This window comes from Rattus norvegicus, chromosome Y, assembly GCF_036323735.1.
Source record: "Rattus norvegicus strain BN/NHsdMcwi chromosome Y, GRCr8, whole genome shotgun sequence".
In the NCBI taxonomy this organism is placed as follows: Eukaryota; Metazoa; Chordata; class Mammalia; order Rodentia; family Muridae; genus Rattus; species Rattus norvegicus.
This window is the reverse complement of record NC_086040.1, coordinates 52,695,197-52,722,887: the sequence shown is the minus strand read 5'-3', so window position 1 is coordinate 52,722,887 and position 27,691 is coordinate 52,695,197. Positions and strand designations below refer to the sequence as shown.

The following is a 27,691-nucleotide window of genomic DNA, read 5'->3' as shown; positions in this document are numbered from 1 at the left end:
CACACACACACACACACACACACACACACACACGGACACACACAGAGATAATTAAATATTTAAAAGTAGACTTTGAAAAAGAATGTTACAGAGGAATCATTTAAGGAGACAAAATAATGAGTCAGAAATTGATATTCATACACAGAAATCAGTGCATGAGGAACAGAGTAATTAAAACAGGACTAAAATTATCATTTTCAGTCATGATTGCTCTGTAACATGAAATAATAGCAATATATGTTCACATCTGAAGTAAATATAAAATAGACAGCAACCGAGAGCCGATGGGAAGGAGTAATTGGAAATATAAGATTCCACGGGCTATGTATTAATACAAATAAAGAAGTATTTAATTAGGGGTGAGTCTGGATACTTTGACACATATTGTAAATACCAGGTGTGGTGGGAAGACATGAAACAAGTGTTTTAATTTTTTAATACATCTCGATGCTGAGGACCAGGGATACCAGAACATCTGCTGACATCCTGCTACTAGAAAAAGAGTGGCTTCATCTGTAGTGCCCATTCTTGGGAAGGTGAAAAAAAAACCCGGGTTATGTCTACTGGGTTTGAAGAACATGTGGACTGTGACGAGTTGGTAGCCAGAGTGCCTGCAACATCTACAAAACACAGTACTGGGGAGAACAGTGAAAGATTCAAAGAAGATCACACTGTGTCTGGGCCTCCTTCTGCTGACACTTCTACTGACAAACTTGGACAGGTAATGTCCCCACACATTCACATAAACCTTCCTCTCTTGCCATAGAGATCTCGGATCTTCCACTTTTCCAGGAGTTTCTGGAACTATCCAAATGTTTTCAAGGATCTATAGGTCATTCCACATTTGCCCAGGTGTCCAAAGTCTTCCCCAAGATCCTGAAAAGAAATCATGCGTTCTCCTTTTCCAGAAGGAGTGTCTTTTTTTTATTCCATCTTTATTAAATTGGGTATTCCTTATTTACATCTCAAATGTTTTTCCCTTTCCTGGTTTCCAGGCTAACATCTCCCTAGCTCCTCCCACTCCCCTTCCATAGGGGTGTTCCTCTCCTGATGCACCCCCACATTCTGCCCTTTCCCAACAATCCCATTCACTGGGGAGTTCAGTCTCGGCAAGAACAGACACTTCCCCTTCCACTGGAGCAGGACTCCCAGCTGCCGAGATGGTTCTTTTCTGCACATGTGCACACACGTGTGCTGATGAGCCCGCAAACCCTCTATTCCTCTGGGAGAATGTTGCCCTAGAGATATAACAGCCAGAATATAGGCATCGAGGCCCTGGCAGCCTGAGAGTCCTGCAGAGGCTGACGGTCTCCACTGCCCCTTCTGTGACAGTCGGTGTTGAATGTCTGGGAATCCTGAAGTGGCTTTTGTTGTATCGACTGACTTGTTAGCAGAAATGTGAGAGCATCAGTAACCCACACAGAGGTGGCTCATATCTCACAGGTGACGGTCGTGGCATTTGTGCTTGCCCAGATGCCCTTTTATGGTGTGCATGTGTTTCTCTCCCTCTCCAAGCAGGCTTCGGTGCAGGGAAAAACCCCGTTATCTCTCTCTCCATAAAAGGATACTCAGCTCTGGTTTGAAAGTCAAACCAACAGCCATGTGTGCCGTGGAACAACAATGAGGACAGATTCCTTTACGTATGCAAATGTATTCCGAGTGATACTTTGATTTATAATTGTAAGATTATTACCAGCAGGTAATGAAATTAAGATTTAAATATCGTGCTCCATTTAAATGGCAGGTAAGCTTTTGGCTGATCAGGAATCAGCACATTGTTGGGTAAATACTAAGTGGGCTGTGATGACATCCCGTAATTAGTTAGCGCTTGGGGGGGATAAGATTTCCTTTGCTACCTGCCATTTTAGCTCAAGGCAACTTTGAGGCTTCAGGGAGGACGCTCTCAGTCTCAGAAGGGTTTCCATTAGAAGGAGGAGATGGTGGAAGCAGTTCTCCCAGCTCCGGGTGAGAGTCTAACTCTAGACCTGGGTAATTAGATCAACAGTTAGATCTAACTGCAGACACACAATAGGATGCAGTTCAGGCTGATTAGCCACACAAAGCCATTAGGTGGATCAATGGAAAGTCAGCATTTCTCTTCCTGAGCAGAACAATCCACACTGGAGCTGCGCGTGGGTGGCTGCAGGCTCGAGTCTCTACAGGTGCTCTCTGAGTCACCTGCAGGTATAGGATGGTATACAGTCTTTGTCCCAAGCCTACAGTGAAGAGGTCCTCATCCTGTCTCCGGGCTAGAAGGAACTGAAGTTCAGAGATATCTTTGTTCAGGTCCACACAGCAAAGGGCAGGGCAGAGAGAGATTCACTCTCGGTATGTCTGATTCTTTAAGACATCCTCAGAGACACTGCTGCAAATCTCCACCCCCACCCATTAATCCCAAAGCAAGAGTGACCATCAAGATATCTAAGACTTGACTTCCACTGTGCACGGAGAAAAACTTCTGTCCGAGTTGAGGTCTCTTCTAGGGTGCACAAGGAAAACCTTCCTCCAGTCCCTCCCACCAGCTCTGGGGTGGCGGGGGATGGAGCAGGCAGGGTCCCCCCATCTTGAGAATTGCAAGGCTGTTTCAGGCTCTGTCCCCACCTTCCTGGTTTAGGGTGGGTTGGGGGTGGGGTTTTGGAGAGCCCTGCCTGGACTATCCTAGATTGAAGAACACACAGAGGGCTCCAGGCCAAGTGCGCCCTCTAGCGCCAGGCAGAGGGACGACATCTCTGTGAGATCTCACCCGTGAGTCCTGCATCCACCTCTGACCTGGGCATAGCTGTATCTCTCCAATTTGAGAGGGAAACCTGCTCTTTGGTAGGTCAGTGAGCGCCTAATAGGGTTACAGGAAGAGCGTTTAGCTGCACAAGGTCTTGGATTGGGTCTTCAGTGGTATTTAAAGAACAAAACAGGGCATTTCGACCAACCCCTTTCCTTTTACATCAAAAACGGATAAATGGAGCCTAATTGGAGTTTCTACTTATGTATTGTATCTATCCATTTCTTTATTTCCTACTTTCTTTCTTTCTCCCTCTCTCTCTCTTTCTTTCTTTCTTTGTGTGTGTGAGAAATATGTATGTGTACTCATGTGTTTGAATGTTTATTGTGTTGGGTTGGGGATTTGGCTCAGTGGTGGAGCCCTTACCTAGGAAGCACAAGGTCCTGGGCTCGGTCCCCAGTCCCAAAGGAAAAAAAAAAGAATGTGTATTGTGCAGACATGTGTGTACGTGTGATATTATGTCATAGATTTTCATTGCTTTCCTAACAGATTCTCTGCAGCAAGGTCTTTCAGTCAAAATCAGACTCATTGATATGACGAGTTCTGCTTGCCACTTTCCTCTCTGGAATCCCTAACTCTGCCTTCCCAGGCTTTAATTATAGGCAACCTCCACACCCACCCCCTTTCACCCCTCCCCCAATTTATGTGGGTTTCTAGGGGAGGGGAGTTGTACTAGGTCTCTGTGCTTCGATGGAAAATGCTTTAGTTATGGATCCATCTCCCTGGCTTCTGTACTATATGTCGAATGCTCATATTTGACTGAGCAAGTGTTTTCAAATTTCAAAAGAATGATACCTAAGTCATCTCAGGCCAGGGGCACATGGCTCTCGGTGCATTTGGAATGTAGGTGGCGGTCCTCAGCCTCATCAGTGTCTCTGACACTGAAATTGTAATCTTTTCTTTTTCTCTTTCCTTCTTCATTTTTTTATATCAGTGTCTATTCATTATCCACAGTGCTGGGTTGCATCAAGACAACTTCTTTTCACCATGTCATGTGCTTTACCCTATTGGACTTTCCTAATCACCCCCATCCCCCACCCCCTGCCTAGTCTCCTTCCTTCTCCAGGCCTTTGTTGCCTTTATGACATATGGACATAGTTGGGTTTTGTATTTTTTTTGTTTGTTTGTTTGTTTTGTTTTTGTTTTTTTGTTTGTTTTTTGTTTTTTGTTTTGTGATCTGTTAAGCACCCATAAAGATTCTGTAAAGAATTACAGGACTCACAAACAAGACAAAAAATATTGTATTTGCTTCTCGGTGTCTGGTTGATTTCCTACCAAAGTCTTAATTCTATCCCTTTTGTGTCTTGATAAAATTCCATTGTGTATTTGTATCGGGACTTATTCAATGGTCTATTAATGGATGCTCAGGCTCATTCCACATCTTGGGTACTGAGAGTGGTGCCAGGGTAAGCATGGTGTGCAGGTGTCCTCTGATGTGTTGCCTCTGAGTCGTATGGGCTCAGTGTCCAAATGCAGAAGCTGACTGCCATTCACCGAGAGACTCTGAGCCTAAGCTGTGTGCTCTCTCTTTAGATGGAGGCATTGCATGAGATGATTGTGTGTGTGTGTGTGTGTGTGTGTGTGTGTGTGTGTGCATGTGTGTATGTGTGTGTTCAGTGAATGACTGTGCACCCTTACATTGGGACTCTTCATGGAGTTTATGAAAGCTATAGCTCTGTTGGTGAGCATTGGAGATAGATGATTACAGCACCCCATCCCTCTATCCCTCCTTACCCCTCTGCTTCCTTCTGCTCCTTTTCCCTTCCCCTTCTTCCTCCACTACCCCTTTCAAGACAGTGTCTCACTATATAGCCAAGGCTGGCCTCATGCTTGCAATGATTCCCCTGCCTCAGCCTTAAAATACCAAGAAGTCCTTTCCTTGGAGGAAGAGAAAGACTTTCAGAGGTGCAGTTGTGGGCAAGGGTTGCCAGGAGAGGAGTAGACACCAGACTATCTGTCTTTGTACAAGGAAACTAGGACCAAAGCAGATAGCAATGGGGACAGTGAGGTTGGCCACTGTGCCCACTCTCTGTCCCTCACACATAGAAATGGAGCTCTGGCAAGTCATGTTTTCTAAGGCATCAAGTCATGTCAGTGGTCAGATAGAACATGGCACATTGATCCTTGGGAACATGTAAAGCATAAATTATTACCTACAATTTCTAGTCTAGGAGAAGAAAGGGCCAGCCAGATTCTGTGTGTGTGTGTGTGTGTGTGTGTGTGTGTGTGTGTGTGTGTGTGTGTGTGTGTGTGTTCATGTGTTGGGCCATAGCAGGAAACAGGGTGGATAGCTGGATTTCAAGATTCTCTGAAATTTGAGTATTTTCCTGAGCTTCTGGGTAGAGATATGTCTGTTCGGGTCTGTTTGGTATCTGAACTTTTAATTAGAGAAGGGCTTACATTGGGAGGGCCGATCGCAAGCAAAATGGACAAATACCACAAGGTTTCCCTCATTTTGGGGGCCCTAAAATTCTTTAAAGATTCATTGTGCTCATAGGAATGGGAGAAGCTGGTCTGGAGGATTAAGGGGGTTGAATAGACCTTGCTGGATGCAGAGGAAGAGGTGCTCCTTCTCTGTTAGCCAGCAGACTGGCCAGGACAGCATCAAGTGAACAGGCAAACCATGTTATCATCACTTGGGGGAACCATGGTGAATTAGGATGAAAAGCGTCTCTCCTGTCCCAAGCCAGATTCCGCAGGGCCTCTGGGCCATCTCAGACACTGACTAACAAAGGCGTCAATGTCAGAGCTGAGAGATCCACATCTGAAACTAGTCACATTCCTCAGTTTCCCCTCAGGAAGAAACAGATCAATTACAGTCAGGACCAGCTTAGGCACAGCCTAAGTTCCAGCTGCCTTTTCCACCACCACCCTTGTTAGTTAAGGTGATCTGGCACTGATGAGTTGGCTGCATTCTTGGGTTATGGTTATTCTAATACAATCAGTGTAGGAAGACATCTGTTGCTGGACATAGCACCGTAGTCATGGCCATGCCTGGTTGGTTTCTATTAATATCGTTCATGAATCACAGGCTTAAGTGGATGGAGGGGTGAAGGGTTTGTGGCTGTGGGACCACTTCCCTACCGGGGACTTGGCAGGACTTGGTCTACCCTGGACTTTCTCCAGTATCCTCCCATTATGTCCTTTCCAATTAAGGTGTTAAATCAGAGAGAGAATGGGTCCAGGTGGTATCCTGGAGACCGTGGCTCTGACATCACGGAAGCATCGTGTGATCATGCTGAATTAGCACATACTCGATGTTCTCATGCTCTTCTTCAAGCCAGTGGCCTCTGAACTGAACCCCATGATTATTGATTAGTGAGTGAATGTGAGACTGAAAGGGGGTGGGGCTGCAGTATTGCCCTGTACAGGGCAGCCGGATGTCTTCCTGTTGGCAGAGACACATCGGAATGACTGCGGCTCCAGACAGAGTGCCCAGGCCTGAGAATTTAAATTATGATCCTTGAATCCCTAACATAATGAACCATCTCCCAGCCCCTGGTGTTTTGTCTGATGAGTCGGCAAGTTGCATGTTTAATATGTAAGGAATGGGAACCATGAGGAATGGGAAAAAGAGAGTGTTTGCCTCCTCTGCCCACCCTCTCTGCTCCCAGGGAGGTTGTGGCAATGGCAGGGTGCCCTCATCTTCTCAGTGAACTGGACTTCGTTGATGTTCTCAGGACCATGGAGAGGGCCAGAGACGCTGCTTTGTTCTGCAGGATGTTTCTGACTCTGGATGGTTCTGGATGAATTCCAGGTGAATGGATACCTTTACTTCACAGAGAGGGAAATCAAGAGGCTCGATTATTGCACCAGCATCTGGGGTCTGTGGGACCGGTGGGGAGGGCTCTGTCCTTTGTCAGCAGTGGGGGGGTCACTGGATTCTGCAGTCACAGACTGAGCAGTTCCTGTCCCACTCAGGGTCCTCCATTCAGGTAAAGCTGGATCCCCTACTACAACACAGGGAGAAATCAGTGAGTTTATTACACAGAGAAGGTGACTGTCACTGTTTCTGATTTGAACATTGGCATGTAGAGAGAGCTTTATACACAATTCTGTGGCTTTTCAGGCACCATTGTTCAAAGATATAATTTACAGCAAGGTTGAAGGACAAAGTGAAGTTTAAAAATTAGCTAAAATATAGTGATTAAATGTACTTGTTTTTATTTAATTTTTTTAGATTTATTTTGTTAATATATATGTACCTGCACCTAGGTGCGTGTGCTATATGCATACGGTACCCTTAGAGATCAGAAGAAAGTGTCTGATCCATTCGAACTGGACTTATGGATGGTTGTGAGCTGCCACGTGGGTGCTGGGAATGGAACTCGGGTCCTCTGCAAGAGCAGTCATTGCTCTATAGGACTGACCCATCTCTCTAGCCCGTGACTTGTTTCTCTTAGGTGATTTTCTTTTTGTATATAAAGTTCCAAGATGGTTTTATGAGTTACATCGTTTGGATGTAGTGATGAGAGTGGATTAGTAACAGCGTGAAACCAGAGGCCATACACTTCCTGACCCTCAGTAAGGACAGTTTCAATTGTGTGTGCACACACACACGCACGCGCGCGCACACACACACACACACACACACACACACACACACACACACACACGCACGCATGCACGTGCATGCATATTGTTTACAGATTCCCTTGGAAGCCAGAAGAGGACCTCAGGTTCTCAGGAGCTGATTTACAGGCAGTTGTGAGCTGCTTAAGTGGATCCTAAGAACAGAATTTGGGTTCCCTGCGAGTTTGGAACATGCTCTTAAGTGATGGGCTCTCTCTTCATACCCATGTGTTTTACAGTCTCGACTGAGATATCTTTAGGAAAACATGCACTATCTCTGCAGGCAGCCTTGGCTGGGTCGGTTGTGTTGATGTTTCTGATGCTCAGCCATCAGGAGACAAAGGCTAGACATAAGAAGATAGCTTCTCTCCATTTTAGCGTCATCCTTAACTCTCCAGGTCCTCTATCCTGTCTTGTTCGAACCACAGGCACAATGCTGCTTCCTCCATGACTCTGGAGGTGTGTTCTCGTCGGATGAGCAAGGACGTGAGGCTATGAATAAAGGACAGCGTGACTCACTGCCTTTCGCTGTACTATTTATGAAATGTTTTGGCTGGAATTAGCGCCGGGGCTGGTTCAGGTGTGTAAATTACAGTCAGCCTCAAAGTCTCTTGAGTTGAGCCTCTTTTATAACCTTAGAGGCTCTCTGGGGAGCACGTCACCAACCACACCACCTTTACCCCTGAAAGGATGGCTGAACACAGGGTTTGGGGCCGAGATACTGCTGCAAGCTGTGAGACTGTGGAGTCAAACTGCTGTCGGGTCCTCAGCTTCCCAGCTTCTGTCACGTGCAGCTCTTCAGCTTGACATCACAAACTGGAGGGGAAGAGAGCTGGGAGCTCATTACCATGGTTGTCTTGGAAAGTTTGGGGGCGAGTTCTGCATTAATTAAGCCTCATTTGGATAATGAGCTCATGCTATTTACTTTCTTGGAGACCTGCTCTGAGGGAAGCAGAGAGGCTTCTCCTACACGAAGCCTTGTGTCCCGTGAGCCCGCCGCCCATCACTTGTGGGAGGGAGGGGAAGTAAAGGGTGCTATTTTAAACTCTCTGTTACTGAAGGAAACACCCATAACTGGAACATTGTGGGGCGGTTTGTCAGCTGTTTCTGTGAGAAAAGGCCTGGGGTCAGCCAACGTCTTCTCCAGTCCTTTCAACGCTGCTTTCTTCCATGCATAGGAGATGGTCTAAAATCTGCCCATCTCATCTCCCCAAACCACGTGTTCTACTTCATCTGTTATGGGGCTTAGCAGAATGGTGGTGAACTTGGGATCATGTGACCACCTTAGTGGTCATGAGGGGACTCCACAGGAAGAGAGGTGTTCTCACATCAAACACTCAGATCTGCCTGATCTTGCCCTGGGTGCTTAAAATGGACGGCATCTCTGCACCAAAAAGCAATGATTCCTCTGTACATATTGATATTTAAATCTGATCAGGGCTCATGATCTAGTATAGGTAAAACAAGCATCCTATGTGCCATTTCTGTGTGATTTTTTTTTTTTTTTGCAATTGGCTGTGCAGAGTGACTTCCTCTCATGTGGTACAGGAGGAAACGAGCCAGATTCCTTCAGCTCTGTAATTAAATCACATACCTTCATGCTGCACCCAACAATCTTCCTTCCCTTAACTACTTGCCCATCCATCTAGGCCAGAGTTCTTAGTCATAAATAAAACTACAGAAGGCTAAAGCCTGATTCTGTTGAGTGTGCAGCTCAAGAACTCACACATGTCAGCACTTAGAAGGCTGCACACTGGAGCTTCACACCCTTATCATTATGATATTGCAGAGGATGGGAGGGGCTGTGCACACATGCCATTCTTCAGGGAGATACAGGTTTCATGTTCTTGGGGTTTTGGAGCCACCTAGACCTGATTGTTCTTCACACAAACATCATGACTCTTTAAGGAAGACTTTAAAATAAGGGTGTAATTATCATATATGTGAAGAGACCCTGTGGTGGTTTGAATGTGCACTGCCCAGGAAATGGCACTATTAGGAGGTTGGCCTTCTTGGAGGAGGGGTCTCCCAGTGGGGGTGAGTTCTTGAAATCCTTCTCCCAGCCATGTGGGAGACAGTCTGCTCCTGGATTCTTTTAGATGAAGATGTAGAACTCTCAGCTCCTTCTCTAGCAGCATGTCTGTCTGCACACTGCCATGCCCTCTGCCTTGATGATAATGGACTGACCCTCTTAACCTGTAAGCCAGCCCCAATTACATGTTGTCCTTGGTCATGGTGTCTCTTCTCAACAGTGGAAACCTAACTAAAACTGCAGACTGGATAGTTCATGGGATTGCTCAAATGTCCTTGGCACCATCACTCTTTTATCTTCTGCAATGGCCCAACCCAATCCCTATCCAGTCCATGGTGCTCCTCCAGTCTTGGTTCTCACAGTACTCCCCTATACAAGGCACTTTCCCTCAGAGTCTCCTAGTGTCTACAATACCACCAGCCATGGCATCCTCTTCATTGATAGGGTGAAGTCTATTCTCGAGGACGGACACCAATCTCCCATGTGGTTTTGTAGAGTAGCAAAGCATCTAAAGGGACAGGGCACAGATTCTGGGGCTTAGAGAGACGGCTCAGCCACGAAGAACACTTGTTACTCTTGCAGAGGACCCAGGTTCTATTCCCAGCATCCATATGATGGCTCAGAGTTGGACTGTTAGCCAGTTTCAGGAGATCTAATGCCCTCTCTTGGCCTCTTCAGATATCAGGCAGGCACGTGGTGCACACAGTTCCATGTAGCCAGAACAATCACACATTCGATAATATAAACAGATCTGATTTTTAAAAGGTATGAGCTTTGGGTTATGGGCATGGGCGATGCTGAGCCTGGATCCCAAAAGCTCTCTTTTAAGGGGAGGAGGGACACCAGGAGTTTGGAACCCGGTGGCTGTAGGTGAGGGAGCACCGTATGGTCATGTCAGTATAATACCTCCTGGTTTGGAAGTGCTCATCTCAGGGCTCTGATGGTGCCCATGAGGCAGAGGTCTCAGCACTGAGCTTGGGAACAGTCAGCACTGGGGGAGGGCGGCAGGTGAATGACTATGTCTCTCTTCAAATACAATGAAAGAGGGTCTTTTCCCTGTGTTTTCTGTCATCATAGAGTTCTAAAAACCCCCGTGGTCCAGATGAACATAATTTGAAAGTCATTACAATGGAGATGGGGGGGGTGTGAGCTGACAGTTCATTAAGGAAATATTTGATGAGCCAAGAAAAAAGTGCCAGAGTTAATATTATAAACAGGATTAATGATCAGGGTGGCTGCAAAAATTCATAAAAGAAAATAACAACACAACACGCAGGACCTCGTCTTTGTTGGCCCGTCAGGCTTCTGACAGTGTGTCCTGATTTGTCTGTGATAAATGGTTGAGGCGCTAGGCTTGCCCACATGGCCGATGTTGTCTCTCATCTGAACTTGACAGGATAACTTTATGTTTTTGTGTAAACACATTCCTAATGCCTTAATCGCTTTAGCTGATGTGGGCTCGGGTGTTTGCCAGCCAGTCAGGAATGAAGAGGCTTAATGTGTTTCTTCTTTAAAAACATAAACAAAAACAACAACGACAACAACACCAGCAACAACAACAACACCCCAAAACAAACAAACAAAAAACCAACAAGTTTGTATTTTTTTTAAAAAACCACAACAACTTCATATTCACCAGAAAAGTAAACTGGGATTTATGTTGTCTGGTGAGTACTTGTTCCTCTCTCTAGAGTGCTAATGTATTAGGGTTTCCAGACAAACAGAAATGGCAGAATGAATACACATTGTCTTAGTTAGATTTTCATTGCTGTGAACAGACACCATAGCAAAGGTAACTCTTTTTTAATTTTAAGGCTTGTTTTATTTAAATGACTGATCATGTGAGGCCACAGTGAGGTCACTATGCACAGATGTGAAGGAAGCTTTATTTCTTGGTCTCTTCTCCCTTGGACAGAGTCTTGATGATCTCCTCCTTCTTGGCCTGGAGGTGCTCCTCCCACGTGTTTTTGTGCTTCCCTGGTCTTAGACCTGCGAGCCTCAGCCTGGTCAGCCTGTAGCTTCTTGCGGGCCTCGTCTGCCTTCTGTTTGAGGATCTGCTCCATAAGAATCCATTGGTTTTTGAATACATTCCTTTGAACCTTCAGGTACAGGCTGTGATACATGTGGTGGTCAATCTTCTTTGATTCCCAGTATCTCCTGAGAAGCCAGTGCAGGATCCTCATCCTTCTCATCCAGGTCACCCTCTCAGGCACCCAAGTGTTGGCAGAGCCCTTTCCCTTCCCTATGACCATATGCCTGCCCTTCAAGGTGTGTTTCTGTCAGCGAGTCTGAGGATGGACAGTTACAGGCTTCCAGATGATCAGGCCCTCTTCAATCAGCTTCCTGATCAGCTGACGTGAGTTGGCTTTGGCGATTTTATTGGTCTCATTGGGGTCCAACTGGACCTTCTTTTTACCACAGTGGAGGACACTAGGGGCAAGACTCTTCTGTTGCCTGAGCATGCTCATGGCTGCAGACGCAGCAGCCAAGGAAACTCTTATAAAGGACAAGGTTCCACTGCAGCTGGCTTACAGTTTCAGAGGTTCAGTCCATTATCATCATGGCAGGAATCATGGGAGCATCCAGGCAGACTTGGTGCTGGAGGAGCCCAAAGTTCTTGATGCACAGACCACAGAAAGGGGTTGTCTGTACCACTGAGCATAGTTGAGTATATACAAATCTCAATGAAATGCCACCACAGTTGCAAACTTCCTCCAACAACGTCACACCTACTCCAACAAGGCCACACCTACTCCAACAAGGCCACACCTACTCCAACAAGGCCACACCCAATCCAACAAGGCCACACCCAATCCAACAAGACCACACCCACTCCAACAAGCCCACACCTACTCCAAAAATGTCACACCCACTCCAACAATGCCATACCTACTCCAACAAGGTCACACCTAGTCCAACAAAGTCACACCTACTCCAACAAGGCCACACCCACTCCAACAAGGCCACACCCAACCCAACAAGGCCACACCTACACCAACAAGGCCACACCTACACCAACAAGGCCACACCTATTCCAACAAGGCCACACCTATTCCAACAAGGCCACAGCCACTCCAACAAAGTCACACCTACTCCAACAATGCCACACCTACTCCAAAAGGTCACACCCACTCCAACAAGGCCACACCTACTCCAACAAGGCCACACCTACTCCAACAGGGCCACACCTACTCCAACAAGGTCACACCCACTCCAACAAGGCCACACTTACTAAAGCAAGGCCACACCCACTCCAACAAGGCCACACCTACTCCAACAATGCCACACCTACTCCAACAAGCCAAAACCCACTCCAACAAGGCCACACCTACCTCAACAAGGCCACACCTCCTAATAGTATCCCTCCTCATGGGTCAAGCATTCAAACACATGAGTCTATGGTGGCCCACTCCTATTCACACCACCAAACACATCAAAGGTAATTTGGCTTACAGGACACTGGATAATCTAACAATGGCTGCCCCATACAAGGGTCCTGAGAACTACATTGGCTGCTCAGTCTATGATGCTTGATGCCTCAGCCATCTTAACCTGGTGCTGAAGGCACGGGAGTTTCCTGGAGGTGTTGGTCTTCAGTCTACAATGAGATATCAGAGAAGGTGGTTAGAATATTACCAAAGGAATGCAGCAGCCACAGGAGAGATGAACTTGCCAGTGAGAGTGAAGGGAAGCAGACAAAAATCAAAGCCTCCTTCTTTCACATTCTTAAATCTGGGTTGCCACCAGAAGGTCCCACCTACACTTAGGGCAAATCTTCCTGATTCAAATAACCTGATCAAGAAAATCCCTCACAAGAGTGCCCAGATGTGTGCATTTTAATTGAATTCAGAGCCACTCAAGTCAGCAACCAAGATTAGTGACCACGTCTGCCAACTCTCTCATACAATTTATTTTTCTTGTTTGCTTTATATTTTGGACCAGAGATTAACCAAGCCGTGCCACTCATATTGCTTATCCTTGAAGCATTCATCTGCATTCTTTTCTCACTAGAAATCATGAAGCACATTGTATGTTCACCCCCTTCCTGGCTGATCCCTGCCTCACCCAGGAAGCAGCCAGCTTGCTGTCATTCCAGTCTCAGAGACTGGATGTCTGATAATGAGGCTTCAAGTCCAAGATCAGAGTCCTGACAAATTGACTGAAGCCTGATACCTGGCTTGTAGATAGTGCGTTCTGCCTATATCTTCCTGGGCTGAGAAGGTCCAGCAAGCTCTCTACGGATTATTTTTAAACATAAGTGAACCAATAACACAGAGGAGGAGTCCATCTTTATGACTGAAGTCACACCCTCCAAAGTGCTGCTTCTCAATGATGTCATCTTTGGTGACATCTTCCTATGGGTGGGGTAGGGGAGACATTTAGATCACAGCAACCTCTAGCGATGGAGATGGCTCTCCTCCAGCTTGCACCGGCATCATCAGGCTTCTGTGTGGAGGCAGCACAGGCAATGTAAGTCCCAAGCATGTCCCTGTTATGTCTCCTTTCCTCTAATGTCCCCTGTACCATGACACTCACCCTGCAACAGCTGCCCTTGTGTGCACCAGAGCTCAGCATCCCTGATGTCAGGCTCCTGGGATCTACCTCTATCTCCTTTAAACCCATTTGTTAGCTAAAGGATATGGGTCAGCAGGTAAACTGCTTGCTGTACATGCATGGAGACCTGAGCCTGGATCCCCAGAACCAACTTACAAGTCTAAGGTGGTAGCATCCACTCTGACCCCAGAATCATGGAGACAGAGACCTGGGGACCTCTGAAGTTCACTGGCCACCCCATAGTCAATGTTTTACTTAGGGTTATACTGCTAGGAACGGACACCATAACCAAGGTAACTCTTATAAAGTCAACATTTAATTGGGGTTGGCTTACAGGTTCACAGGTTCAGTCCATTACCATCAAGGTGGGAACATGGCAGCATCCAGGCAGGCACAGTGCAGGAGGAGCTGAGAGTTCTACATCTTCATCTGAAGGCTGCTAGGAGAAGACTGGCTTTCAGGTAGCTAGGATGAGGGTCTTAAAGCCCACACCCACAGTAACACACTCACTCCAACAAGGCCCATCCACTCCAACAGGGCCATACCCTATAATGCTGCCAGACCTGGGCTGAACATACATGCACACACACACACACACACACACACACACACACACACACACACACACACAGGCACACAGGCAAGCACGCACCCAAACCATCACAGGCATCAGTTCCCAGATCCCAGTGAGAGAAGCCTACCTCAAAAACCAAGACAGGCACTGGGAAAATAGCTCAGCATGCAAGGGCACTTGCCGCCAAGCCTGAGGACATGAGTTCAATCCCCAAGACTCACCAGGTGGAAAATGGGACTGAATCCTACAACATGTCCCTTGGTCTCTACATATGTGTTGTAGCATGTATGTGTCTACCTCGACTAAGAAAAACTATTTCAAAGAGGAATGACACCCAAAATTGTCCTCTGACCTCTACATGCATGCACATACACAAGTCACGAGTGTACACACACACACACACACACACACACACATACACAAACACACACACCACTTAGATGCATATGTGTGGAGATGTATGTATATGTCTCCACATTCAGGTAGAGTCAGAGAACAACCTCAAGCCTCATACTCAGGGATGCTCTGTGTTTTTCAGACGGGGTCTCTAATTGGCCAGGAGCTTACCCATCATGCCAGCTGCAGTGGTCAGCAGATCCTGAGGATCATGTCCTTGTTTCCCCAACTGGCAATAGAAGCTTTCTCCACTCACATTTTGATGTGGGTTCTGGGAATCAAACTCAGGTCTTCATGAGTATGAGGTGTCCTGGTTAGTTTTCACTGACATCTTGACATAACTTAGAAGAGACTTGACATAGAGTCACCAGGGAAGAGAGAACCTCAACTGAGGTGCTGCCTCCATCAAATTGGCTTGTGTCCTAATGTGTGAGAAACTGTCTCGACTGACAAGTGATGAAGCTGGGCTCACCCACTGTGGGTGTCATCATTCCTAGGCCAGGGTGTCTGGCTTCACGAGAACGTGAACTAAGCATGGGCAGGTGAGTAAGGCTGTGAGCAGTATTCCTTTGTAATTCTCTCCTCGAGGTCCTATCCGACTGCCCACAAAAGCTGGTAAGCCAAGGTGCAGGCCAAAGAAATGTTTTCCTTCTTCAAGTTGTTTTTGGGTAGAGTGTTTGATCACAGCTGTAGAGAGGCAGACTAATATGTGAGGCAGACACTTTACTGACCTAGTGACCTGCTTATTTGCAGTCATAAATTTTAAAAGGAAAAGCTTTAGGAATGGGAAGCAAATGGCTGACTCTTTCTAGGGTGAATACAGAAATCAGATTCCACAAAACTAGGATTTATATATATATATATATATACACATATATATATATATATATATATATACATATATATATATGTGTGTGTGTGTATATATATATGTGTGTATATATATATGTGTATATATATATACGTATACATATACGTATATATCATACATATATATGTATGTATATGTATGTGTGTTGTTTATATATATTTGTTTGTATGTATTGTATATATATATAGTATTTTTTATATATACAGTATAAAGATATCACGTGTGTGAAACTAAGTGCACACACACTAATATGTATATGTGTATTTATAAAATTATTACTGCGTTCCATGTATGTATGTTTATGTGTGCATGCATGCACGTGTGCTCATGGTCTTGGTGTGCACATGCATGCGGATATATGTGTCATGCATGTCTGTGTGCATGAAAGTGTATGTCTGTGTTGATGCTACTTAGTCTTGTCCTCCACGCAGTAACCGGCCTGCTTCTCAGTGTCACTTTAGATGGAGCAGGGTGTCGTCTCCTTCCAGTAGGAAATGATGGACCGAGAGTGAATATGATCATTGACTGGAGACCCAAGTGGGGACAGTGGGAATCTGCTGGTCCCGAAATCCAGGTTACCTCCAGCACTCCTGCCGATCACGTAACAGAGCTGTGCAGTAGTCGTGGGGGTATAATTGATCATTCCCACTTGCCTTGTAAACCTTGGACATTATCTTTCTGGTCCAGGCTTGAGAAATGGCCATACAGCGAGTTTTGCTACTACCTTGCCCTGGGAGAGAGCAAAAAAAAAATTTAGTAGATATTATTAAAAGGCTTTTAATCCATGAACACATAACCAGCAGAAATGGGCTGAAAGTGCCTGTGACTGAACGGAGGATGTGTGAGGCATCTTTATCTAATAACTACCATTTGCCATAACAAAGATTTCAACTCAAAGCCGATGAGTCAAGTTCTTTTCTTTAAATCTGCTTCTGCCAATAGCCCTACACACCCGTAACCCATTTTAGTGCCGTCTCTTCTACTGAGAGCAGAGGCAAAGGCTTTCTATTCTCCCCAATGCCCCACAAGACTCAGTACTGATTCCTATGGGCCCTCCGTGGAAGGTACTTTTAAGCCTAAACCCACAGGCACCGTTTGGTGGGGGGATGGTTGTGTGGGGTTCAATGTCCCCATTTGTGTGTCAAGCTTGCGCTCAGTTCTCACATCACGTTCTCTTATCCGTGTGCTCGCCCACCCTGAATCATTTCCGACAAGGTTGTACCTGCTTTCTTTTCCCAGGTGGGGTTCTGTTCTCTTCTTGTCTCTTGGGCTTCAAGAAAAGGGTCTCACCCCCAAGTCCCCTGAAATAATTGACAAGGTAAAGCACATCGTTGGGTGACCAGCAGGGGTTTTCAGAGCTAACAGGCAGAGCGGAAGAAATATTGGTAAGATTTATTAAGTCATGAACTAGTCCCGAGACTAATAATATATGAAAATAAAAGAAAGAAACCCAGCTTAAATAACAATGCACGCACACGCACACACACTGACACACAGTCCTTCTACACAAGCATGCACACGCACTCAGGAGTTCACAGTTCACAGACATGTGTCGTCTTCTTCTGTGTTCTGACTGTGTTCACAGCTGGCTGAACTTACTGTGGTAAAGACTTCCACCTATTTGATTATTAACCCTGCCTTTCCTCCTGGGCATCCAGCTCAGTGATATTGCCTGGAATCCGTGGACTGAGTGCCAATGGAATGGTCTGTGTATATGACTGGATTACTGGCAGCCTCCTCTCCAGTCCCTCGTGTCCTTTCTCCCCTCCTTTCTTGGCTAGCTCTTTGGGCTCTTAGGCTCAAAGTAGGGCAGAGGTATGGGGAAGGGGAAACCTGGGTCCCAGGAGACAATGTGGAGCCAAATTGAGAAGGTAATTGCAGCCAGAGAGGAGGTCTGGGCCCTGGGTTGGCAGCTGATGTCTCAAAGGCTCTTGTCTGAGTCATTTATTGACTTCCTCTTCAGAGATAACTCTACTTGGAGAAGCAATCCTCTCTATACCCCACCAGCTGGAAAGGAGCTTTCTTTATTGAATTTCCACATTTCATTTTTCATTTTTGTAATGTATGCATCATGTGTACTCACGGTTGTGTGCACATGATTGTGGAGGCTGAAAGACTGGTGTCAGTCTCGGGAACACCACCCACATCATCTGAAACAAGGTCTCCCATTGTCCTGGATCTCACCAGTTACGCTAGATAGGCTGGTCCCCCAAGTCCCAGGATCCACCTGTCTCTACACATCAGCACCAGATTAATAATATACAGTGTGCACACACACTCCCAGCATTTCCTTCAAAGTAAGAGCTCGGACTTACGGACTACAAAGTTAAAATAATCAAGGGACTGGATAGATAGCTCAGCGGTTAAGAGCAATGACGCTCTTCCTAGACGTCCTGAGTTCAATTCCCAGCAACCACATGGTGGCTCACAACCATCTGTAATGGGATCTGATGCCCTCCTCTGGTGTGTCTGAAGATGGCTACACTGTACTCATAAATAAAGTAAATAAATAAAGAAAAATCAAATTCAGTGTTTTTGTGACTTTCATAGGGCTGCCTCCTTCACTTCTCTTTCCTCTACTTTTCCTTTTCCTCCTTGTCTTCTAAGGCATATATATATATATATATATATATATATATATATATATATATATATATATAATGTAGGGGTGTTTTATTTCAACGCATGTATATGTACCTTGGGCATGCCTGGAGCTCAGGGAAGCAAGCAGAAGGTCTTCCCTGAAACCGGAGTTACAGATGTGTGGGGGCTGCCATGTGGGTGCAAGACATCAAACCTGAGTCCCCTGCAGGAGCAACCAGTGCTTTTAGCTGCTGAGCCATCTCTCCAGGCCACAGTGGGGTCTGATCCTTAACGGAAGAAGGGATCGTGTTCAGTCTTTCTGATCTGGTAGGAGGTGGATGCCAGAGTGATCATGAGAACTCCTGAATGAGAAAGGAAGGATGGGGTAGAAGGCTTGTTTCCTACATCCTGCAAGGAAAAGGCATCTAGGTTTATATTTACTGGAGAAAGAGGGACAGCCTCATGCATACATCAGTCACCTATTAGAGTAAATGTCAACCGGATTGTCCTCTTCTCTGCTTAACAACACTAAAGTAAATGGCTCATAAAGTAGAAAGAAGTCCCCCCACCCCTTTAACAGAAAGAACTTAGACGTGCAAATGTTTTGACAATTAAAGGGTAGGTAATGAGAGAAACGTGATGCCTGTTTTGACTGAAGGTTGACACGGCTTCTGTAAGCATTTGAGTTGGGAACTGCAGTGGATGTCTGGGTTTGTTACCTCTGTCCTCTGTCTGGTGGCTTGCACTGCTTGAGTGTCATCAGTCTTATGAAGATCAGAGTGTGTTGTGGTTAATGTGGAATAACAGGAGCTTAAAAAAAACATTAATGACTAGAAATTGGAGAAGGGGGGAAGGTGGCCACTATCTGTTTAATGAGATCTGGAATTTTCCTTGAGTTCTTTTACAGTAAGATGATAATTTTGGGGAGCAGGCTCAATGCTGCGCTGTAGGCAATACTGTAGCCCTCTCTGTCAGTTAGAAAACAAAGCAAAACAAAAAAGAAAAAAAACACCACATGAGCAGCAGACACGCTCCAAGACTGGGTCTTTTTATACTGCTCAGAACCCACCTGTCTAGGGTATGGTTCCCCCCACAATGGGCTTGACCCTCCTAATCAGTGCACAATCAAAGCAGTTCCTCATAGACATGACCACAGACCCACAAACCTCTGGGCAGTGCAGCTGAGGCAGGGGCATTATTGAGATACTTGTGTTTCTTTCATCTTCTGGCTCTCTTTTTCTTTCTTGACTTAGAACCTTCTGTTTGGTTACTAGGTGGGAAAAGGGAGCCCACACAGGAAATGCACTGCAGAGTTCAGTGTCACCTCTGCCTCTGGTCCTCTTGTTGGCCCTGTGGGAAGCGTGAAATTCCTACTGTCTTTCTGTTCCCAACTGCTAAACGTTATAACCACTGGGTCATTAGCACTCTTTCTTGTCCGTGGAATAAGGACAGAAGTGACTGTGTCATCTCCTAGGTAATGCCGACTGTCCGTCCTTCTCTTGAGACTGCCCAGGTCACTGTGGCTTACAGTGATAGAAGAGACAGAAGCTGCAAGCTCAGGCTCCTGGGAATCTGTGAGGCCTCAGTCCTCCCTGCTGCCCCACGGATTCTGTTCTACTTTCCTTTCTGTCACTGTGATAAAATGCTTGGATGGAAAGTAGTGTAGGGGAGGAAAATGTTTTCACTTCAACTTTCAGGTCATGGACCCCTCAGAGTATGAACCACAACAAGGTCTTGAGGCTGATGCCACCAAAGGACTCTGCTTGATGGCTTGCTCCATCTCAACTCGTTTTCTTATACATCTCAGAACGACCTGCCTAGGGAATGGTGCTGCCCATGGTGGGCTTGGGCCCCCCAAGTCAGTCAACAATCAAGGCAATTCCTCATAGACCTGCCCACAGACCAAAACAATAACACAATAAGACATTTGCTAAGCCCCCCCTCATGTGTGTCTGTCTGTATGTATGTCTGTCTTTCTCTCTCTTCCAGTGATGCTGAGTTGATCAGAGGCTATAGTTAACCAGTTTCTACTAGCTGCAGCATGCATCTTGCTTTCTTGATTCTGTAGACTCATAAACGGTGCAGAGATGTGCCCCACGGGGAATCACACCCGAGTTTCACCAGGAACTGTTTAGATGAGATTTTTGGTTCAGGAGTTATTCAGCACTCTGAAGTACTTGGCTATGAAAATGACAAGCGTTTTGGATGCCAGAGGGTAGAACTGGATTGAGTTGCGTTCTCTTTAAAAAGATACGCTGACATCTGTGATGTCAATGGCATGGTGGGTTCCATGGGGAGGAAGAAGAGACAAAGTACTCTTCAGAAAGATCTTTATGAGGAAAAGGTCAGCACCAGAGACAGCCATCACAGCCATGATCAGGCCCTAAAGCAGCAGTGAAAAACCTCTGGCCCTGATGGGGAACTTCCTTAGGAGAGATGGTCGCCAAAGGGAGCTGTTTTGTCCTCACTCTTTCAGCTTCAGTGTCTCAGCATGGGCAGCAACAGCATTTGTTCTGGGAAAAGCAAGGTCTGACAGAGTCCATGAAGTGGCCCTCCTGGATCTTACACCCTCTGGAAGACCAGTCTTGCAGCTGGTCCTAGTTGGGCTCTGCTCCCTGCTGGGGACAGAGTCTACTGAGTGAGGCCCGAGACGTGGGATCTAATCCCCCATCAATTGTTTTAGCCGTGTTTACTTTTTCTCATGCATCGCTTTAGAACAGGCCTGTTTATCAAGGACCACTGGTGTGTGTAATTCATCAGCTAAGGAAAATGCTCAAATGGCTTTCTTTCAGACTAGCAGGATTTTAAAAGACTGTTATTTAATTACAGGCTACTCGTGAGAGGGACAGATAAGCCTAATAGAGCATTTTATTTAGTGGGGAAATGACACCTGATCAGAGCAGACACGTGTGTGTGTGTGTGTGTGTGTGTGTGTGTGTGTGTGTGTGTCTGTGTGTCTGTGTGTCTGTGTGTCTGTGTGTGTGTCAGTGTCTGTTTCTGTGTCTATGTGTGTGTGTGTCTGTCTGTCTGTGTCTGTGTTTGTCTCTGTTCGTGTGTGTGTGTGTCTGTGTCTGTGTGTGTGTGTCTGTGTGTCTGTGTCTGTGTGTGTGTCTCTGTGCCTTTGTGTGTGTGTCTGTGTCTGTGTGTGTGTGTCTGTGTGTGTCTCTGTGTGTGTGTCTATGTCTGTGTGTGTGTGTGTGTGTGTGTGTGTGTGTGTGTGGTGACAGCAGTAACACTGTCAATTTCTCCCTGTCTATTCTTCAGGTTTGATGATAACTTGGAACTTTTAGTGTGACTTCAACCTTTCCCTACATTTTGCCTCCTTCTCTTTCCCGCATCCTTCTCTCCTTTTCTCCATCCTCCAGGGAGGGACACCAGCTTTCAGTTCACAGGGTAAGAAAGCCCAAGTCTTGAAGATGCAGCCAGTCTTCTCTGTACCTCAGAGGCTGCAATCAGAACGTGTCCACCTCTGAATTACTTCTCCTGATAAAAGAGACACTCTGTTCTTGGTGTAAGCACAGAGGCATGTAGGGGTGGAACCATTTCTGTGAGAGAATATCCCTTCGGACACTGAAACACACACACAGCAGAAGGCAGGGCATGAAGGTTGCTATAGACCATATCCTGATGGGGACTGGGAAGATAGCTCAGTGGGCAAGAGCCTTTGCTCTGCAAGCCCGAAGAGTTCAAATTCTCTCTACACCTTTGTAAAACTCCAGGCATGGGTAATCATGTCTGCAAATATGGTAGGGTTGAGGCAGGTGGATTGCCAAGAGCATCCTGGCCAGCCACACTAGTCAAAATGGTGGGCTGTGGTTCACTGAAGACGGAAAGCAGTAAGGAAGAAATGTACATTCTACTCATCTCTGCACGTATGTACACACATATGTGCCCTCGCACTTGGGAACAGGCACTCAATTCATACACACACATGACTCCCACAACCACACCCCGGTGGAACCCTGAGTTCAGCCACTCTATAACCTATGTGACTGAGTATTCTAGCAACATGAAATTTTACATTCTCCTTGTCTTGTAAACCCCATTTTCTGTTCAGTTTACAAACACAAGAAACTAAACTTATGATTTCCCAGGCCCGGGATGGTGTGTCATAGCTTTTGGTCTTTCTGGAACAGCATCTGTCTATCAACAGATGGACTTCAACAGAGGGGCTTTCGAACTTACCCTCAGTGACATGGAGCCATTTGAGGGTTTTAACCGGCTGACTGACGTGCTCATTTTTCCTTTTTAGAAGTAGATTGGACAGAATGTTCAACATCACTCGGTTACGGGATGAACAACACATCAGAGCCTGGGAACAGTGAACTGATTGTCACTGCGGTTTTGTGTATGTGGAGTATGTTAAGACAGTGGATCTGAGAGAGAGAGAGAGAGAGAGAGAGAGAGAGAGAGAGAGAGAGAGAGAGAGAGAATGAGCTTGATCTTACAATATCTGTTCAATGTATAATGTGATCAGAATACTACACTTCATACTTCAAAGGTATACAGTCTCCATTTGTCAAGCATACTTGATAAATCTCAAAAAGAAAGGTAAAGGGGAGTTGGGACAGAAAGTTCTGGAAGGGGCTAGGGCAAGAGTCTAGCAGTTAAGCTCTCGCTCCCCAGAAACTTACATAGACGCCCCGTGGATGTGGAGACCATCCTATAAGTCCACCTTGGAAGGCAGAGGCAGGATGCCCAGAGCACGGTGTCTGGAAAGGTGACCCACACCAAAACGAGCTTTGCCTGTGAGTGAGAGTTGCTGCCACAGTGAACAAGACAGACAAGACTTTAAGGATATTTCCTGAGTGTACCTTGTTTTTCAACATGTGTGTGCATGCACATGTGTTAACTGGGTGACTAATTCTCTCTCTCTCTCTCTCTCTCTCTCTCTCTCTCTCTCTCTCTCTGTCACACACACAGAGTCTCTCTTACACACACACACACACACACACACACACACACACACACACACACTGAAAAATAAAGTTAAGTTCTGGAAGAGGGATGCCCAGACTGGATGGATAAAATCAGAAATAACAAATTGCATTGGAACTCGCTGTGAAGGAAGAGGGGGACCAGAGGGAGAGTTGTGAGTGTGGCTGTCTGCTTGTTCCAAAGTGTAAGGCCATATAAACCCAGTGCCACCTACTCCAGGATCTCAAGCCACAGCTCTTGCTGAGTTAGTCAGTGATGTCGGCTGTGTGTGTGTGTGTGTGTGTGTGTGTGTGTGTGTGTGTGTGGTCACTTTTGGAGGTGAATGCGACCACAAGCCCATGCTCATCAGTTCGCGATCCCAAAAGTGCTTTGGGCCCATCTTAAGTCATCACAGCTCTCAGTGCCTGAGGTTAACTGACTTCCAGAAAGCATCTTAGTAGGGCTGACTAATGTTTCATTACGTCACAAGGACATTTTCTACTGTAGATAAAATAAACACATATACTTTAAAATGGACGAGACTTGAAAAATGGAAGTGGAAGAAATATCACTACCGACTTTGCATTAAAAAACACATTGATTTAGAAATCTCTAGGTTAGTTGAAGTTTTCCATATAACCTACACATGATTTCCATATATTAGCATCTTACATAATCATATGAAAATAATTAGGAAAAATTAACCTTTGGGAAAAAAAAGTACTTTTTTCCTTCCCAGCTCCCGCTCCCCCAATGACAACTCTGAAACTGATTATTTATTAACAAATTCCTAAGCCACAAACTTTGGCTCATTCCCGGACTAATTTATTTAACCCATTCAAACTATTCTGTGTCTTCTACATAGTTGTTTACTGCGCTTTCATCCCCTTTCTTATCACCTTCCTCAACATCTCCTTTAGCATCTGCCGCAGCGTCCCTCCCTGGGTCTCCTTTTATACACTATTTCCCAGAATCCTCTCTTCCTGCCAGTGTCCCCCCTTCTATTTCCTGCCTCAGCTCATAGGTCATAGACTTTTTTATTGACAGGTGATGCTTAGAAGAGATTTTCTCTACAAACCTCGGTGCATTAACATCAACTAAATGACTCATTTGAAGTTCTCGTTTTTACTTTTGTTCGTGGGTCTTTTTTGGGTTATGTCATGTGTCTGCAGAACCTGCAAAGGCCAGAAGAGGGAGGCAGATCTCCAGAGCCAGAGTCAGTTGTGAGGATGCTAAGGGTTCTGAGTAGCTGAGCCATCTCTCCAGATCCTAAATGACACAATTTTGTCACAGCAAGGGGAAAACTGGATTCTACTACTCCTATGCCTTTTCACACTGTAGATTCCAATCCACACTGTATTTAGAAGCTAAGTGTCCTGTAAATGCATTAAAGATTTTTTATTCCCACTTTGGGGGGTACCTATCCCTGCGTTTCCCCTAGACTTTGAAGGTTGTCAGGGTATGAATGGCCCGTTTTCCAGGCTCTTTTCTTATGATCCACCTGTCTGGTCTACTGAGCCCCCCTATCCGATCCTGTAGGTCCTCGATCTCTGATGATATCCTCACCCTTGTGGATTCATGCTTTTGAACACTGATTTCCAATTTTTCTTGTGCAGCCTTAGGGAGGTTTGGCACCAACTGGTTTCGTTCAGCCCGTGCTATTTAACAGATAAATGTCCGCTGAACTTTAAAATATTCATTTGAATAATTTAATTTTATATAGATAGTATTACGATCTGGTGTGGAATTTAAATATTTTGCCACCTAGGAATTGAATTTAGTCCGTTGTGTAACCTTTTAAAAACCATTCTCTGGTTTTAAATTTTGCTGTGTGTGTGCGTGTGTGTGTGTGCTCATGTGTTTCACAATGTCCAGGATCCCATCTACAAAATCTGCACAGATAAATCCCAGAATCGACGGGTGGAGACTCTGGAAGCTCCTCTCCCCCAACTGAGGAACTACTGGGAACTGATGACTGCAGGGCAGAGGGCCCGTTTTCTTCATGGATTTGGCCCCTGACGGCTGTCCATGCTCCCGTGGATGTTTGTACTCACCCCACACATCTAGTCAGAACGAAATGGACTCAGCAGTTTCTATTACAATGGAGATGCAATTAGGAAGGAGGAAAGGGGAGAGATTTGAAGGGAGGGGACGGGGATGGATTTGCTCAAACACAATATGTGTATGTACCGAGTTCTTAAGGTAAAAAAAATTAAAAAAGTAAATAAATAAGTAAATAAATGTGCTCATGTGTGCGCATGTGAATGCGTTTATGTGTGGGGGGGGGAGGGTTTCAGCACCCTGCTACAAGAGGATACCATGCAGTATCTTTCTCTATGTCTCTCTGCCATTTTCTTTTGATGCACTGTGGTGGTTTGAACACGCTTGGCCCATGGGAAGTGCCAGTAGTAGGAGGTGTGGGCTTGTTGGAGAAAGTGTGTCACTGTATAGGCTGGCTCTGAGGGCTCCTAGTGTTCATGTTCTGCCCAATGAGGAAGATGGATGCTCTTCCTGGCTGCCTGTGGCTGCAAGTCACTTTCTGGGCTGCCTTCGGATTTAGATATAGAACACTCTCCTACACCATGTCTACCTGGACTCTGCCATGCTTCCCACCCTGATAATAACGGACTGAACCTCTGAAACTGTAAGCCAGCCCCAATTAAATGTGTCCTTTATTAAGAGTTGCCTTGGTCATGGCGTCTCCTCACAGCAGTGGAACCCTAACTAAGACAGGTGGTGTCTTTGCCTGATCCCAAACTCTCATATTTTCATCCGGGCTTGAACCCAGCAGACCTTAGTGACTCTGTTCCCCCTTCCTGTCCCTGGGGTTACAGGTTTCCCCTGCCTGTTTCATGGTGACTGGGATCTGAGTTCAGGTCTGCTTAGGCAGCAAGAGGTTTCACCCACCCATCCTCCTAAGACACATCGTGTGGTTTTTAAGGCTTACAAGACGATTACGGTCAACATGCACACACAAATTAGAGATGGCAAGTGCATCTTGACTTTTCCTTGTTTCGGTATATTTGAGTTGTTTCAGTGTCTTGACTTCACCTTGTTTTGGTATATTTGGGTTGTTTCAGTGTCTTGATTTCACCTTGTTTCAGTATATTTGGGTTGTTTCAGTGTATTTGAATGATAGCTGAGGATTGGGGGACTTAGCACGAGATGGGAAGGAGAAAGTGAGGATGCAAAGATCCATTGGATCCCTGCCACTTGCCATTGCATTCAACATTTCATATTTAAAAACAACAACAACCACCAGCAACAATAGTCAACAACAAGGCATGCATACAACTGACTGGCAGAGAAGACACAAAAGGGCATTACATACTTGTAACCTCACTTTCTCCCCTAAAGCCTCATGTATTGAGCCGATGGATTTTGTTGTCAAACCCTGATGATTAATCCCTAGATGGGAGCCCCCAACACCGAGATGAATGACACTGTGGTCGATGGGATAGGCAGAGCTTGCGATTTTCTTTCCTTGTAAAATCAACCCAGTAGGGAACTAATAACAACAGCTCACATATGTAAATAAAAGAGCCTTTCACACTGATGATTGTTATTGTTACTATATATCCCCGTTCTTTGCATTTTATTTTCATTAGTATGTTGTTTTCAGCGCCATGCTTGCCACATAGAAAACTGTGCATTTTCTACACTATGTATCTTTTGGGGGTGAACTCTGTAAGCTGAAGACTAAATCAATCCATATCAAAGGGTTCCTCCCTGTCCTGTTTACAGAACTGAAATTAAACAGTTTTCACAAAACATTTCGCACTTGCCAGGCTCATTGTCCTTAGGGCTTGAGTGTGAACTTTCCCCAGGGTCTCAGCTGTGGGAACACTTTGTCTCAAGCTGATGGCTCTGTCTAGGAAGGTGGAGGAATTTTTCAGGCTGTGCCCTAGCAGAAGTAGGTCACGGGGGCAGGAAGGAGGGAGCTAGCTGGTTCAGACCGAACTCTTGGCCGCCTGGTCCACCCAAATATAAGCAGGGCTCATGCAGGCTCTCAGTGGCACAGATCAATACACTGTTGCCATGTGGTCATTGCCAGAACAGTCTGAACCCAATGACTGTGACTGTGTGCCCTAAACAAACCTCTATTCCTTCATATTGGTTGTGTCATGAATTTTAACACCTTGACATAAAAATAATGTAAGTGTGCATTTGTGTGTGTGTGTGTGTGTGTGTGTGTGTGTGTGTGTGTGTGTGGGTGTGTGTGTGTGTGTGTGTTTGAGAGAGAGACAGAGACAGAGAGACAGAGAGACAGAGAGACAAGAGATAGAAACAGACTGATAGAGGGAGAAAGTGCATTATATTAAGTACGTATAATTTGCTCCTTGAATAATAAGGCAGTCAATTGGTTTGATTTATGTTCAATATTTGAATTCTTTAGAGTCATACAGCCTTATA

At 45.6% G+C, this 27,691-nt stretch overlaps 1 pseudogene; it reads right to left on the bottom strand.

The window, feature by feature from the left end:
- Positions 1-11,268: 11,268 nt before the first annotated feature.
- LOC134484261 (large ribosomal subunit protein eL19-like) lies at positions 11,269-11,851 on the bottom strand (annotated as a pseudogene).
- Positions 11,852-27,691: the final 15,840 nt, after the last annotated feature.